The sequence below is a fragment of the Ambystoma mexicanum genome, chromosome 5q (assembly GCF_040938575.1).
Source record: "Ambystoma mexicanum isolate Mex_15411 chromosome 5q, UKY_AmexF1_1, whole genome shotgun sequence".
Lineage (NCBI taxonomy): Eukaryota > Metazoa > Chordata > Amphibia > Caudata > Ambystomatidae > Ambystoma > Ambystoma mexicanum.
The window spans coordinates 425,765,649-425,781,911 of NC_090933.1; the positions used below are offsets into that span (position 1 = coordinate 425,765,649).

A 16,263-nucleotide genomic window follows, 5' to 3' on the forward strand; every position below is an offset into this window, starting at 1 on the left:
CATGCTTCCTAGCTGGGGAGTGCCAGAGAGTCTCAACCAAAAACCAAGGACAAGGTTGCTGCCTGCAACACACTCCTCAGCTTTGGGCCATCCACCTTAAAGGACGTTACAAGCCCAGTGAAGAAGCTAGGAGAAATGCATAGCCGAGCATCTAATGACGTCCGCCTTAAGGAAATTATTTTCGAGCCAGTTAAGGCCCTCGAGCCGAAAACCAAATGCAATGCTGCAGTCGCTTAAAAACCTCCAAGACACCTCGACCAGTGCTTCAGAATCGCCAAGCAGCACTGAGATAATGATTCCTGCCCCCGAGCCGCTGTATAGGCCAGTCTGCAGCCGTTCGTCCAGCCTCAGTCGCCGTACTGGTTGCCACCTGATACCCACAGCTGTCTTCCGTCTTGAACTATGTCGCAGAAGTTGCAAAGTGCCCTGAAACCGACTCAACCCTGTCGACCTACAGCACAAGGTACATTGTGGTTCTGTCTCCCCTGGTCCTTCTGCGATGGCCCCCAGAAACATTTTACGACCCATTGCTCCGTTTGTGCGGAAGCCAAGTATCCTTGAACTGTTGTGATTATTTACTATACCTTTCAGTATCCAAAGTGCATCCCTTTTCCTTCTTTGAAACTGTCTGTCCTCTGCATTCCTTTACAGGGTGGGTTGCACTTTGTAGTGTTGCTAGAATTGTCTGTTGTGATAATAATAAAGTAGATATTTGTATACACCCTTGACTGGACAGTCCTTTTTATCATTGGTTAATAATTGTATTTTTACTGTGCTGCAACTAACCAACGATCCGCCACCTTTCAGAGATAAGCCTACCGTTCCGTCCACGTTGCCAAAATTGGACAAGGAGGTTTATAATTTGCTTGTTTGTTTCCAATCTGTTCAGATCCCTTCTGGTGTACTAGAGGTGTGGTGTTGATTGATGGTTTAGAAACGTATATTCATCCCTGGACCTCTGGTGCTCTGGAAGTTGATTCATCACATCCCCTTTTATTCCTTGCCCTCCTGCTTCCTTATTCTTCCATACAGCATTCTTTTTGCCCCCTCTGTTTTCCTTACCAGCAATTTCCTCTCTGCTATCCTACTCTTTCCTGCTCTTTTTGAACACTGGCATCCCCTGTTCTTGCCTCATTCCCTTGACTCTTTAGAACCCCAGTATTCCCCATTCTCCTTACACTCCTCAACAGTGGTCGCAGTGAACGAAAAGAAGTAGTGGAACTATGTTCCCTACTGGTCTGCACTGCCCCCCACACACCCCATCGCCACGCCCCCTCCCATGCAGAATACAAACCCCCAAACACACGTGCCTGCTGTTTAAAGGTACGTCCAGTTCAGTGCACTGAAAGAGCAAGTTTCAACTGCTTCCTACACTTTTATTTTAAAACAAAACCATTCCGGAATGGTTTCTTTTTAAAATAAAAGTATAGGAACGGTAAAACATAATTAAAAGAAGTATAGGAGCCCCGCTCCCGCCCACTTCGACCACTGCTCCTCAACCCCCTGCTCTCTATTTCCCCTCCCTTTAATCCTCTTTAACCTGCATTTCCCCACTCTTGTGCCTCATTAACTATTGCCTCATTCCCCTGCCCTCGTTCATTCTCTGTACCCATTCACCCTTTTACCCTCGCCTTGCTCCCTTCAATCACCTTATCTCCTGCCTTCCCTCACTCTCAGTCTCTCCCTAATACTTCTGCCCTCCTTCATTCTCCACTCGCCTGGCCCATTAGTGTTCCTGTTACCTGCTTCTTCTCTACTTTTCACCCTCACTATCCTGCCCTTATTCCCTCTCCATTTCCATTCAATGCCCTGCAGCAGGGCCCTGTGGAGCCGGAGAACATATGGAGGTGGTGGGTTTGCGTTAAGGGGTCTAAAAAATAAGTAACCCCTGGTATGTTTTGAGATGAGAAGGTTAACTCCTTCAGTCGATGTTCAATTACATTTTAAGGGTATGGGGTAAAAACACTGGGGGATAATAATCTACAGGGGTAGCCCCACACTGTGGTGATATTCCCTCCTACTAAGTGAGGATATATAGAATATATTTTTACCAGAGGAAGGAACACAAACAATTATCTATATGAAACAGTAGATGGACCCTCAGATAACAATTTCTCAAAACAGCCACTTAGCAAATATGGGCTGCATTTTGTGTTCTATGTACTCAATAACAAACAGTGTTATCAAAAAATATAATTTTAATATATTATTCTTGTTTGAGCACAAGTAATACAAACATTAAAAAACATATACACATCATATAGTAATATACATGTTAATATTATTCCACCTCACACCATCGAAAGTCACCAAATACTTGATCACAACAAACAACAATGGCAACTTAATTATTCTTATTTCCCATTGTGTTAAACAAGCCCAACTTATATAAGTTTCTGTCCTATGTGTTACAGGTAACTGGACATTCTTCAGGGGCAGAAGTAGTCCTGTGCTTCAAGTAGATTTCGCTTTTATATTCACACACCAGATTCATATATCTGAACCAGAAGTTAGAAGGAATAAATGTCTTCAAACTTGATAGCAAAACCAAATATTGCTCTTCTCTTGTCTAGCCGATAGGATGGATCACTCAAAGTACCCTAGGATGTAAGTTCAGTTCTTCTCCTAGACGTGACTCATTAAATGTAAAGTTTTCGACATTCCTGCCGCTCAACCTTCAAATTCACCACCTTTCTCACACTGTTGTTCCCAATCAACTTCAAAAAACGGCCACGTTGTGTGAAACAACGACCCACACCATCAGGGAAAGAAACCTCCTCCTCCAAAAGGGTGAACCAAAGCATGATATGGTAAGCTTTCCAAACTTCTGGATTGCTTGTAGGGCTTTCGGAATGTCTTCCTGGGGTTTCGACAGAAATAGCAAAATATCGTCCGCAAACATGGGCAGTTTATACTCGGCTGCACCTACACTTATCCCCCTGATCTCTTTATTTCCCCTAATATTGTTCCCCAGTGACTCCATGGACAAGACACACGAGTGGTGAAAGGGGACACCCTTGTCTAGTTCCTCTGGTCATTTCTATCTCATCCAAAAGTTTTTTGTTTACCACCACCCTTCCCTTCGGGGATCTATACACGGCCTGGATACCTCCTTACGAATGTTTCGCCAAATCCCATGTTACTCAGTACAGCCCACAAAAAGTCCCACTTTACTCTATCGAACGCCTTCTCCGAATCCATGCTGAGGAGTGCATGGTTTCCCTCTATTCCTACCGTATGTTCCATGATGTCTAGGGTCTTCCGCATTGCGTCAGCTCCCTGTCTACCTTTTATGAAGCCTACCTGGTCTGGGTGGACCAGGTGCGGCATAATGTCCTCCATTCGTGAGGCTATCACTCTTGTGTATATTTTAGCATCCGTGTTCAGGAGCGACATGGGCCTGTATGATTTGCAGCTTGTGGGGTCTCTCCCTGCCTTGGGAATTACCGCTATGTGTGCTACTGAGAATGACGGCGGCGCCAAACCCTTCTCCCGGATGTGATTGAACAGGCTAGCTAGTTGTGGGGACAGGATGTCTACAAACTGTTTATAGAATCTCATGCTTTATCCATCCTCTCCTGGGCCCCCCGCCGGTGGGAGTCTTTGAATGGCTGCCTGCACCTCTTCTGGGGTAATATTGGATTCCATAAGGGCATGCTCTGTGTCCGTCAGATGTGCTAGGCCAGCTGTTTCAATGTAATCCTCCATCTCGGTTCCTTGCCAGGCCCCCTCTGAGGTGTAGAAGGTTTAATAATATTTAGCAAATTGGCTTGCTATTTCTTCCAGTGACCGCACTAGCCTTCTGTTATGTGTTTGCAGCCCCTCCACCCATCTTTACGCTCTCTGAGCCCTGAGTCTAGCGGCTGGCATCTTGTCGGCCTTGTGCCCTTTTTCATAAAGGTTTTGCCTCAAGAACTTTAACTTTCTTATTACCTCTCCATTTCCCAATGCTTTCAGCTCATACCGTTTTCCTTTGAGGGTTGCCAAGTGCTCACTACAATATGACCCCCGAGCATGTAGCTTCCCTTCTATTTCTATAATCTCCCCCCTCAGTTTATCCTCCATTAGCTTCCGTTCCCTCTTACGTCTAGCTCCCTCTCTTATAAGATGTCCCCTCCACACTGCCTTACCCGCTTCCCATAACGTGGTCATGCCAACTTCTCAGTTATTATTAATCTGGAAATACTCCTCTGTTGTTCCCCTCAGTTCCTGAGCGTACAGTTTGTCCAGTCATAAAGAATCATTACATTTCCACCCAGTGTTTCTGTGGCCCATCCCCTCTATCTCTAAGGTGGCAACAACCATATTGTGGTCTGTCCATGCTACAGGTCTAATTATGGTGTCATCCACCCTAACTCTGTTCTTTAATGATCAGACGATAGTCGATCCGGGTGTAGGTATCATGGACCTCCAATTTAAACGTGTACCCTTTTCTCCCCGGGTTACATGCTCTCCATAGATCCACCAACCCCTCAATCCTGCAGGGTGGCAGTGAACCTACTGACCTCCACCCGAGGAGCGCTCTTTGTTTGAACCCTTGTCTGCTGTTTGGCCATTTGAGGGTCGGCCTAGGTGTTAAAATCGCCCCCTACCACCACAAGTTCTTCATTGCTCCCTCCCAGGGGAGCTTCGTTGAAGGGGTTTCCCGATACCCAGAACGTTTGTCCCAGTCCTCTACCCCTCAATGGTCTCTCCTCACCCGCTTTGAGTCTAGTCTCCTGCATAAAGAGAACATCTAACCCCGCTCTTATAAATTCTCTAATTAGTAAAGATCTTTTAGTTGGTGAGTTGACTCCTTTGACATTCAAGGTGCCCACCCTTCGGATAGACCTCTCAGATACTTGTTCAGACCGTTCCACAATTTTTTATGCTGGATCCCATTGCCGCCTTTTCCCCTTTTCGCCTGGTTCCGTGATTGCCACTTCATCCTCTCCCTTTGCAGTGTCTCGCTGGTGCTGCTTACACGCCCATTTCCCCCCCCCTATGTACCCCATAACAATAAACTTATGTAACCGTGCAAACTGAACTGCAGCCCCAGATGGCTGTTTCGGTTCCCGAGCTTGAGACGCCCTCCTAAAACTGAGGGCCATCAAGGTTTGAACTCTGCCCTCCCCTGGGGAAACAATTGATTATCCTGTTTTCTTTTCTCCTTTTTCCAACTCCTATCTCCATTTCTGTGTTCATCTATCACATTTGAAGTTCACTTACCCATATCCCATACGACCCCCCCACCTCTCAAGCCTTTGTCATGGTGGCTTTGCTGGCGACACCGGTTTCGGTTTGAAGTATTTTCTCCCCACCTTGGCCCTCCTTTGTCTGTGTGGGGTTCCTCCCTGTTCTTCAGTCTGATAGAGCGAGACTTCATGTGGGCCAACATGCCCCCTGGTGCTCATCTGGGCCGTTAAGCTGTTGAGAACTTGTTTTGCTTCTTCAGGGGTTCTGACTCTGTAGTCCTCCCCTCTGTGTTCGAAGGTTAGGTCAAATGGGTACCCCCATCTGTATCTAATTGTCTGCTCCGTGAGCCACAAGGTGAGTGGCCAGCATGCCTTTCTTCTTGCCAACGTCAAGCTTGAAAGATCTTGAAATATTTTAATGTTGGAGCCTTGAAATTCAATGTCATGTTTCTGTTTTGCTTTGATAAGGGTTTCAGTTTTTTCCTTGTAGCTAAGGAACTTAACCACAATCGAACGTGGTCCCCCTCCAAACGCCCTGCCTCCTCTGTGGGCTCTCTCAATTGTTACCACCTTTCCTCCTTGGTCTTCAAACAGGAGGTTAACTATGTCTTGAACCTTTCTTTCCACTTGTTGCGGGGTTTCCCCGTCAATCTCCGCCAGGCCTAGGATCCGCAGATTCAACCTCCTTTCCCTGTTCTCTGTCATCCGTTTTCAGCGTGATTTCCTCCTCACGTAGTTCAATGTATGTCATCCTTGCATTAAGTTTCATCTCTATTAGGTCCACATTGGCCTGATTGTTCTCTAGATCTTCCATTTTACCTTCTATCCGCTCCACTTTGCCCCTTATTTCGGATATTGACGTCTGTATGTCCGATCTCAGCACCTTAATCTCTGCCATGGTCCCTGCTATATCATTCTTCGTGGCTGCCATGCTTATTGTAGCGGTGTCCTCCAGCGAGGTAACCTGGGCTCTTTTGGGCTCTCTTCTGTACTAATGAAGCCTCTCAATGCTTCCCTCAAGATGGGCCCTCAGCTTGCACCTGTTCTTTTTGAGGGCGGCGTGCCCCCTTATTACTGTGGTGACCCCCTTGCTAATCCTGCACTAGTCTCTGAGTCACTTCTTTCCCGTAGGTCAGGGTGTTGCATTTCCACACAGTTCTGTGTTTCTTTTGCAGTCATTTTGCTTTGTGGGCAGCCAAATGATGGGTTTTGGCAGTGGTCTTTTGTGTTACCACTGACATAGGCAAAAGTGGATGGTGGCCTATTTTTCAGATTTTTCCTGCGCACTTCTGGGTGATTTTTCGCATGCATAATGCTTTCCAGCGACCATTCTGATGTTCCTGATGCAAGCAGCGCACAGGAATGTTGCAGGGCTTGGACGAGTGGCGTAAAAATATCCCACAACGGGTGCCGGAGCGGATCAGCCTGCATCCAGGTACAGTTTCTTACTTTGCAGCCTCTACTCCAATGGATTTTCCGTTGGCAGCCACATTTCACTGCGGGCTGCGTAGTCCATTTCGTCCGCCCGCCATTTTTTACCAGCCCGCGAGGGGGAAGGGCCACCCTTGGGTTTACCGCTTTTCACCTCTTTGTCTTTGATTAGCAGGATTGTATCTTCATCCCTCATGGCTCCGAAGCGTTTTCACTTTATTTCTTCTTATTTTTCTGGTCCAGGATAGCTCTTTCTCATCTTTCAATTCCCCTCGGGGCGCGGAGCCGAGCTTTAGGCAGCCATTGCCTTCGGTGGTCTCCCGGACACAGGACATTTTTGCTTTTGGACATCTTGACACAGGAGAGGCCTTTACTTTTTGGTTGAGGGAGGGAAATACCTCCTAGATTAGGGACATTCCTGGTTCCTCACAGTACACAGTTCTCTAAAAACCTAACTTCAACAAGAGATGTACACTTTCATTTTGTGGCCATTATGTACGATCCATTATGTTTAAAAAAATGTGTACTAGAGTTGCCCTCCTTTATTAACATTCTCAAACATTCAAAGTTAATGTCAGAAATGCCTGTTTGTAAGGTACCAGTTAACCTGAGTAGCTAAACGTAGCTCTGGGTAGCTGTTGGTTGCAAGCTAACTATGCTCTCCTAGGGTAGAAGCAGAAGCTAAATAGCTCCTAGCTCCGAGCTATTTCTAACTATGTGTTTTGGATTGAAGTGAAAAGATAGCTTTTGACTTCACAACATGTAGGAAACAAGCACTGCTTTTGGATTTTGCCACTGACACCTCACGTATTTACATGCAATTATGCGCCTAATGTTGTGAAAAAAGGTCTTCTAATTTTTTTTGGTTGTCTCATTGAGGATGATGTGTGAGTAAAAGGGGCACACGGTATAGCAACAAACACTCCTATAACTAAACAAAAGCAATGGAGATCCCAGGTGCAATAGTAACTAATGATACTGCCCTCCTTTATAAAAATATGTTGCTGTGAATTCCATTACAGTAGTCTAGACCTGCCAAAATTTCACTTGATCTGTGTGGCTCTCTAATATCACAAAACATGAGGAAGCATTTGTGGATATATGCAGAATCAAACTGAAACAATCTTTAGTGGCAAACTGATGGATGCAGTAACCCCATGAAGCTACTTGACCTGTAAATCTTGTCCCAGTTTGGTTATTTTGATGCCGTGCATCGTGTTGAAGACTGAAGGCCAGCAAAAGTTAGTTCAGGCATTCTTCTTTTGTTTTATGTTCTGTTATTTGTGAAATAAAGAGGATTTAATTTTTGTAGATTTTGTAGATTCATTTTGATTTGTTTCTGTATCTTAAGTAATGGTACCTTAAAATCTAAATTGGCTGCTAAAAACGTCTTTGGTGTCACTGGGCCTCATTGCGAGTTTGGGTGCAATCCTGTGACCGTATTGCCAAACTCGTTTACTCTTACTGCCACTTAGTCCGTGAGATTTACTTCCAGATTACGTGTTGTGGTAAACCGATTTTTATCAAAAGGACTCCATGTGGATTTGGGCATATCGTGCAAGCGCTAGTTCTGCAGCAGTAAATCCACCAATTTTCGGATGGGCAGTGGAGGATTTACTACTTGATGTATGGAGGTAAATCTTCCACTTCACTTCCAATTTCAGAATTATTGGCTGTAATTTCTTTACCACCCAAAATGTTATGGTATCGGAAGAACTGCATCGTTGAATTCGTATTGAGGCCCGATGTCTCTTCTCATAAGAAGTTTGCTTTGCGGGCTGGACAAGTAAATACATTTCACGGCATGGTCTTGAAGTGGTCTAGTGCAAAGAAAGTAAGTTGTGGCTAAAGGTGTCAAATTCTAGTGTGGTGCTACATTGCATTTACAATTTACAAATGTGTACAAAAAGAAACTATTTGACAAATAATGGTACTCTTTCAGTGGTGATAGATAAGGAACACAGAAGAGTAATGTATCTGTTCCCAACGTATGAGAACCCTTCTTCTGTGGCTAAGAACAAGGCATTAACTTTGTCGCTTACCCATAAATCTCTTAACAAACCTGCCCCCATCTACCTCTCTGAGAGATTCCACACACTGACTTCCATAAGACCCACCAGATCAGCAAACAGAGACTGCTTGTCCATCCCTAGATTTAAACTATCCACAATTGGAGGTAAATGTTTCCCTGTTAAAGCGGCTAAACTATGGAACTCCTTGCCTCCTACACTGAGAACAGACCAGTCCTATCTTTTTTTTAAACATGTTTATTTTTGATCGACACACCAGAGCAAAATACATCACAACATATTATTTACTGACAATTAATATAACTCATGGACCCTCTCCTCCCACACCAACCCCATAGCCGCATCCCCTCAGTCAACTTCCAAGTCTTGCCCTTCTATTTGTTTCGTCATCTCCAAGCCCCCAGCCCTCAGAGCGTTTGCTACCGCCCGCGGCTTGAAAGTTAGAGCCGGATAACTCTTGTCGTAGTCTATCACTGGGGACCAAATGTTCGTGAAGCGGTGAAGAAGGCCTCCGTTTGCCGCCGTGATCTTTTCCGCGACAAAAACGTCCCAGAGCTTCAGCCACCATAGGATCATTAAGGGTCCTTCCGGCGATTTCCAGGTTCGCGCCACCGTGATTTTAGCGGCCAAGAGTAGGTGAGTAAGGAGGATGGCTTTTCTGCCCGATCTCGGGTATACACCTGGGATCGGGGCTCCTAATAGGATCGGTTCCGGCTCCAGGGGGAGCCTTATCCCAGTTATGTCTGCTATGCTGGCAATGCATTGGGTCCAAAAGTTTACTATCACTGGGCAAGACCACCACATATGGATGAGCGAACCCTGGAGGCCACAACGACGCTAGCAGTGCGGGTCCAAGGCTGGGTTGAAGTGATTCAGTCTGAGCGGCGGGTAGTACCATTTTAGGAGTAGTTTATAGGCACACTCACGGTTAGTGATGCAGAAGGAAGAGGCACGCGTGCAAGACCATATGTCCGACCATACCTGGTCTTCTATCGAGTGCCCTAGGTCCGTTTCCCATTGATTCATGTAGGTTGCTCTAGCGACAAGAAAATTTGTCTGCAGCAGCTTGTACATCGCTGGGATTCGCCCTCGATGTGGGGATCTGCGATTGTCAGTTCTGTTGGGTCCAGGTCTCGTGTCGCTGCCTCGCATGTTGCTGGGTGGGAACACCAATGCCGTAGTTGCGCATATGTGAATGTGTCAGTTTCCGCCAGGCCAAAGGTGTTTTTGCATTGTTCAAAAGTGAGTGGCCGATTCCTCTCATAAAGCTGGCTCAGGGAACTAAGGCCGCCAGTGATCCAGTTCTTAAAGTTCGCCGGATGGATCCCTGGGGAGAACGCCGGGTTATGAAATATCGGAGAAGCAGGGCCTAGGTCTCTGGGGATTCCTCTGTGTTTACGTGTCCATTCCCAGGCTTTTAGAGTTTGCTTGGTGGAGGAAAGGATGGTCGGCCATGTTCTCCGTAGGACAGGGGGGAGATGCAGGAGGAAGCAGAGGGGGAGGGGTAAGCGGGATTGTTCAATCTCCACCCATCTTGGCCTGTTTGAACTTATCGTCCAGCTTTCAGTATGAGCTAACTGGGCCGCAATCTGATATTTCTGGAGGTCAGGGACCCCCAGGCCACCTGAGTTCGGACTGGCCAGCATCGTCCTGAGCGGGATCCTTGGCTTTTTACCTTTCCAGATGAAGCGTAGGATCTTTGGAGGCGCAAGAGTGGGGGCCGAGGGATCAGAGTTGGAACGGTGGAGCACACATAAACCAGCCGGGGGAGGAGGTTCATTTTACATGCCGCTATACGGCCTATTAGTGAGATCTCCTGTGGGAGCCAACGATTGAGATCTTCCTCCAAGGTCTTGAGTAGCGGCTGGAAGTTCGCTTAGTAGGTATCTTCCGGTCGGGCTGTGATGTGTACTCCTAGGTAGGGGATAGAGTTGTCGCTAAGTTGGATCGGGCAGAGGGTTCGGAAGGAGGCCTTATCTTCTTGCTCAAGTCTCACCCCCAGTGCTGATAATTTCGCAAAGTTTATCGCGAATCCTGAAACTTTGCCAAAGCAATGAATTTCTGCCAGGGAGGACCTCAGCGAATGGGTGGTATCCGATATGGTTAACAACACATTATCTGCATATAGTGCTATTTTATGCTGATTTGGGCCTACTTGGAGGCCTTTGATTCTGGGGTTCAATCGGATCCGCCGGGCCAGTGGCTCCATGACCAGGGCAAAGAGGAGGGGAGACAAGGGACATCCTTGTCTGGTGCTGCATGATAAAGGGATCAGATTAGATAGGGTGCCGTTAACTCAGAGCAAGGTTTTCGGTGATTGGTAGTTCGCCAAGACGAGTTTCTGAAATGCAGATCCGAAGTGAAAGGACTCTAGGGTGAGTCGGAGGAACGACCAGTCCACCTTGTCAAAGGCCTTAGTCACATCTAAGGCTATCACTGCTAATTTTCACTTGTCTCGTTGCGTGACTTCGACCAGGTTTAGGATCCTGCGGACGTTGTTTGCAGTGGATCTGTTCAGTACGAATCCTGTCTGGTCCGTGTCGATAATATCCGGGAGCACCTTCGCCAATCGGTTAGCCAAGACTTTGGAGTAAATATTAGCGTCCAGGTTTAGTAGGGAGATGGGTCTGTACGCCGCTATGTCCCCGGGGTCTTTTCCTGGCTTCAGGGCAAGGACGGTGATTGATTCTTGCATAGATGGGGTAATTGTCCCTGAAGTGGCGAATGAGTTAAAGAGCGATGCCAGGGGGGTATGCCAGCTGGGAGTGGAAGACTTTGTAAAAGCGAGTCGAACATCCATCCGGACCTGGGGCCCTTGGTTTGAGGCTCTTGATGACTTTGTCGATCTCCTCGCATGTGATCGGGGTCTCTAGCTCGTCTCGTACCGTAGGGGCTATCCGAAGCAATGCTGCGTCTTGTAGGTAGGAGAGCTGCTCCTCGGGCGATCTCGGGGAGGCTGTCATTGTGTCTGTAAGGTGAGTTACTGCAATTCGCTGCTTGTCTCCTTCTGCGAATTGGACTCTGCCTTGGGGATCCTGGAGGCTCAAGATGGCGTTTCTCTTTCTGGTCTTCGCCAGCTTTTCCACTAGGAATGTGTTCGCCTTATTCCCTTTGGCGTAGTAGCTCTACTTCGTTCTGGCTAGTATCTGGGCTGTGTCTTCTGCATAATGTGCTTCCAGCTTCTTCCGGGCTATCCGCAGGGCCCGATGGGTTTTGGGCGTCCAGTTTTTTGCTTTACATATAGCTTCCGCTTTCTCTACTTTGTCCTGAAAGATCTGGCGGGACTGTCGCTTCTGTTTGTGGTAGGCCGCACCTTGTGAGATTAGGACCCCTCTCACTACTGCTTTCATTGCGTCCCATGTAGTGGCTGGTGAGGTGTCTTCGCTCTTATTTTCATTGAAGTAGTCTTTGATGACTTTCGCTACCACGTCCCTTAATGACATGTCATTCAAGATCGGATCGTATAGGGACCACTTGCGTTTTGGGAGCGGATCTGGGTCATGGCCCCTTAGTGTTAGGATGACCGGAGCATGGTCCGATAGGATTCTGGGACCCATGATTACATCGTCGGTGAAGCCAACAGCAGGTCGATGCGAGAGTAAGTTCTGTGTACGCCAGAGTAGAATGAGTAGTCGCGGATTTCAGGATGTAGGACTCTCCAGGTGTCAACCACACCTAGGGTTCGGAATAGTTTGAGTAGGGCTGTCGCCACGCTATAGTCTTTACGGGCCGGGGGATGGGACTTATCCTTGATTGGGTCCGGGACTCCATTGAAGTCTCCCCCTATTATCGTCTGTCCCTCGACGAATGGCCGGAGGGCCCCCTCCAAGGCCAGGTAGAACTCTTCCTGTTTATCATTTGGGGCGTAAATCGAGATGAGGGAGTACAGCTGGCCGTAGATCCGGCATTTAATAGCTACGAAGCGGCCGTCTGGGCAAAGTAGAGTGTCTAAGATTTGTGGTCGAAGTGGCTTTGCGATAAGTAGCGCTGCTCCACCTTTCTTGGAGCCATTTGATGGCAAAATATGTAGCGGGAACTGTCTGTCGTGGAGCCTACAGAAGTCTGCTGGGATCAGGTGGGTTTCCTGGAGGAATACAACTGAGGCCTATTCATTCTGTAGGCGTCGGAGTATGGATTTCCTCTTTTGCGGCCCGTTTAAGCCTCTGACGTTGAGGGTCAGGAACTTCACTTTCCGGTGTGGTTGAGGGGCTTCCTGGACTCTCCTCGATGGCTGGGGTGGGTTCTGGGGGGAGGAGCCATGGGTTTAAGGCATCATCTAAGAGCTTGATAGCAATGCAGCACTCCAGTGGTCGAGTTTTCTGATCCCTCCAACGGGGGGGTAAACTTGAACGGGAGGGTGAACTTGAGAATGTGTGGGGGGCTGGGGTTTTCTGTGCGGCCACCACAACGGCCAAAAGGGCCAAGACAGTATTCCCTGCCAACGGGGCAGGGGTAGAACCATCGAACTTGGTTCGCCTCCAAGGGTGAGTTGGTGACATACTCCTCGGAGTGGGGTATGGGCCGTTCGGGGTCCGCAGCGTTGCTGTGTTCCGCTTCGGTTCCGGGGTCGATATTAGCACGATAGAAGAAGATACCTAGATCATTTCATCTTCCGGCGTCTCTGTGCTTTAGACCAGGATTGTTGCTGCTGTCTTTGGGGTGATTAGTCTGGTTCCTCTGGCGGGAGGTGTGGACTGGAGGTGAGCGAGGCTTCTGGAGAGATCGGGTGCAGGATGGATTTTGCGTCTTCCAGATGGCTGATTTTGCACAGGGTTCCCTGATACGAGAATTGCAAAGTGGAGGGGAAGAGTCATCGGTAGCGGATCTGCTGGCTTTGGAGGAATAGGGTCAAGGGCTTGAGAGCTCTTCTTTTCTGTAGGGTCATCAGGGAGAGATCCTGGAATATCTGCAGCGGGGTACCCATGAATGAGAGTTCATCTTTGGTGCGGCTTATCGGCGAGATGGCCTCCTTGGTGGCATAGAAGTGGACCCTAGTGATCACATCCGGGGGGCCGTCTGAGTCTACTCCTCGTCTCGGGCGCAATCTGTGAGTCCGGTCCAGGACGAGTTGGGTTTTGTCCATAAGCGGGAGGAGAGCCTGGAAGAAATTGCTTATGTATTCCGGTAGCTCTTTGTCTTGAATAGATAACGGGACCCCTCGAATGCGCAGGTTATTCCGTCGTGCCCTATTTTCCAAGTCCTCTTGTTTAAATTCGAGGATTTCACTTCTAGTCTGAAGCGCTTGGATCTCGCGTCGCATTTCTGTTATCGTTGCGTCATGGCTCTGGGTCAAATCCTCGACCTCTCCTATCCTCTGTTCGGCTTCTGTAAGTCGTTGGTCCGTCTGTTCTAGACATGTAGTGAGTTCGGTCATGCAGGACCTGAACTCAGCTTTGATGTCCCGCATAAAGGCCACAATGTCATCTTTAGTAGCCAGATTACTTTGTTCTTCAGGGGGCTTCTGTGGGGTGAGTTTAGGAGGGAGGTCCGGTTTCCTTGCCTTGCCCGCAGCTAGGAGCATGGTAGAAATGTCCGAGGTTTTGGTTGGTTTGGTGAGTTTCGACATCTTGCTAGCACCGTGACCCTGTTGATCCTTTTCTGGCTGGATCGCAGGGGGCAGTCGTGGTGCGGCGATCTCTTTGTTTGGGAACACTTGGGAACGCTTGGGGGAAAGGATAGTTAACGGAGGGGCTGTTATAGACAGGGTCTCCTGGGAGGGTGAGTGATGAAGCCTCTCCAAGCGATATCTTTCGGGGGAGAGATTGATTTGTTAAGCCGTTTTTATTTTAAGGTTGATGTGCCTATATTAAGGTATTGCCGCTCTTGAGTATTATGGGGAGTTGGTCCAGCTTGAGGTGGTTGTAAACACTACCAGGGGGCTGCAGCCATCAGGGATGGTAATAGCAGTGGGTGGAGTGGGCCGGGGCACCCCAGGAGGTTATGCAGGCAGGAAACGCGGGAGTGCCTTCAGAAGGTGGTTGCGGTGTGGTATTGAGAAGCCAGAGGGGGTAGGAGGGCAGAGATACGTAGCCCGCCTAGGGCAACCAGGATCCAGGATAGTGGAGGCGACTCTCCTCAGCTGGCGAGGTGTATGGTGGGCAGGGGCGCCCCAGGAAGCTGGAAGGGGGCACTAGATCCAGTGCTGGGGTGTCCGTAGGGGGGGGCACATCGGGAGCTCCAGTGAGTTTGGCAAGCAGAGAGCAGTAAGCTTCCCAAGGAGGGGTAAATAGCGGACAGAGCCGCAGAGAGCTGGGGAGGCCCCACTTCAGGAAAGGCGGGTGGCAGAGCAGGATCCGGGCCAAGGGGAATGGCGCCCGCCTCATTTAATGGAGACGGGGGGGCACTCACCTGGCATGACCTCCGTCTCCGCTTCCAGAGAGCCGGGCCGCAGAGCCGATAACGGCCGGGAAGCTCCGGAAGCTCTCGTCCCGGAGGAGCGTTGGAAGGCAGATGGGGGCTCCACTGGGGCTCAGGCTGCGGGCAGAGCCACCCGGGTGAAGGGAGACGCCGCCCTGCTGAATCCCGGCGTCAACAGATGCAGGCGAGAGGGGGGGGGGGGGCGGATGATGTGCTCTCGCTCCCGCACTTGGTACGAAGGCAGGAGGGCTCCGGGGGCCCGAGCGTCCCTCCAGGGAGCCGGGCCGCAGAGCGGATGATTGTAGGGAAGCTCCGGAGGCTCTCCTCCAGGAGGGCCTCCCTCAGCTATGGGCTCGTCGGGACCACCAGGCAGGAGGGTCAGGAGGTAGGTGGTGGCTTCACTGGGGCTCAGGCTGCGGGCGGATCCACCTGGGCGAAGGAGGCAGACACAGCCATCCCGAGTCCCTGCGCCACCAGATGCAGGCGAGGGGGGGGGGTGGATGGAGTGCTCCTGCTCCCGCACCCGGTCTCCAGGCAGGAGGGCTTTGGGGTCCAGAGCGGCCGCCAGCCCCAACAGCCTCCAGCAGCGAGGCCGGGGCCAAGGCGGAGTGAAGGGAGGGGGGAGCAGGAGGCACTACGGGCATCCGGACTCTGGGCGGCAGAGGCGATGAAGGGCCAGGGCCGGGGCCGCCATCTTGGCTCGCAGCGTGGAACACCAGCGCCAAGTTCCCAAGCCGCGTTTTCGGTGATCCTGCAGCGTTAGGCTCCGGGATTGAAGCGATGGGTGCGGGAGTGGCTCCGCCAGACTCCCCCGCCAGAGGAAAGCAGCAGCGTTGCTGGAACCGACTAAATCTTAGTCGAAGCCGCGGGTCCCTACGGAGGCCATCAACGGAGCAGCCTCATCAGTGGCGCTCCAGGCCACACCCCCAGACCAGTCCTATCTTAACTTTAGAACCAACACCATCCTGTGGCTGAAATCCAATGACCATTAGGTCATATGATGTTTAACCATCTGCCTACACAACTGAATGGTAACTAACAACACCCATCCCTTGTTTGCAACCCCTTCTTGGTGTACTCTGTCTATAACATTGTAAATATTTTATATCCTGGCACTGTAAAATTGTATTTCACTTCATTACTCACTATATGTTACTCTGTGGAGATAACTATAACTTTGTACATAATGCCTGCAATATCTGTAAATAACAGTATACCCTGCTTTGTAAATAATGTTTCACACTTTTGACTCTTTGTAACCAAGCCTTGCA

General features: G+C 49.2%; 1 protein-coding gene across 7 annotated transcripts in view; it reads left to right on the plus strand.

Moving 5' to 3' along the window:
* Nucleotides 1–16,263, plus strand: part of IMPACT (impact RWD domain protein) — a 624,075-nt gene that overhangs the window by 487,295 nt on the left and 120,517 nt on the right. The window lies entirely within an intron of this gene.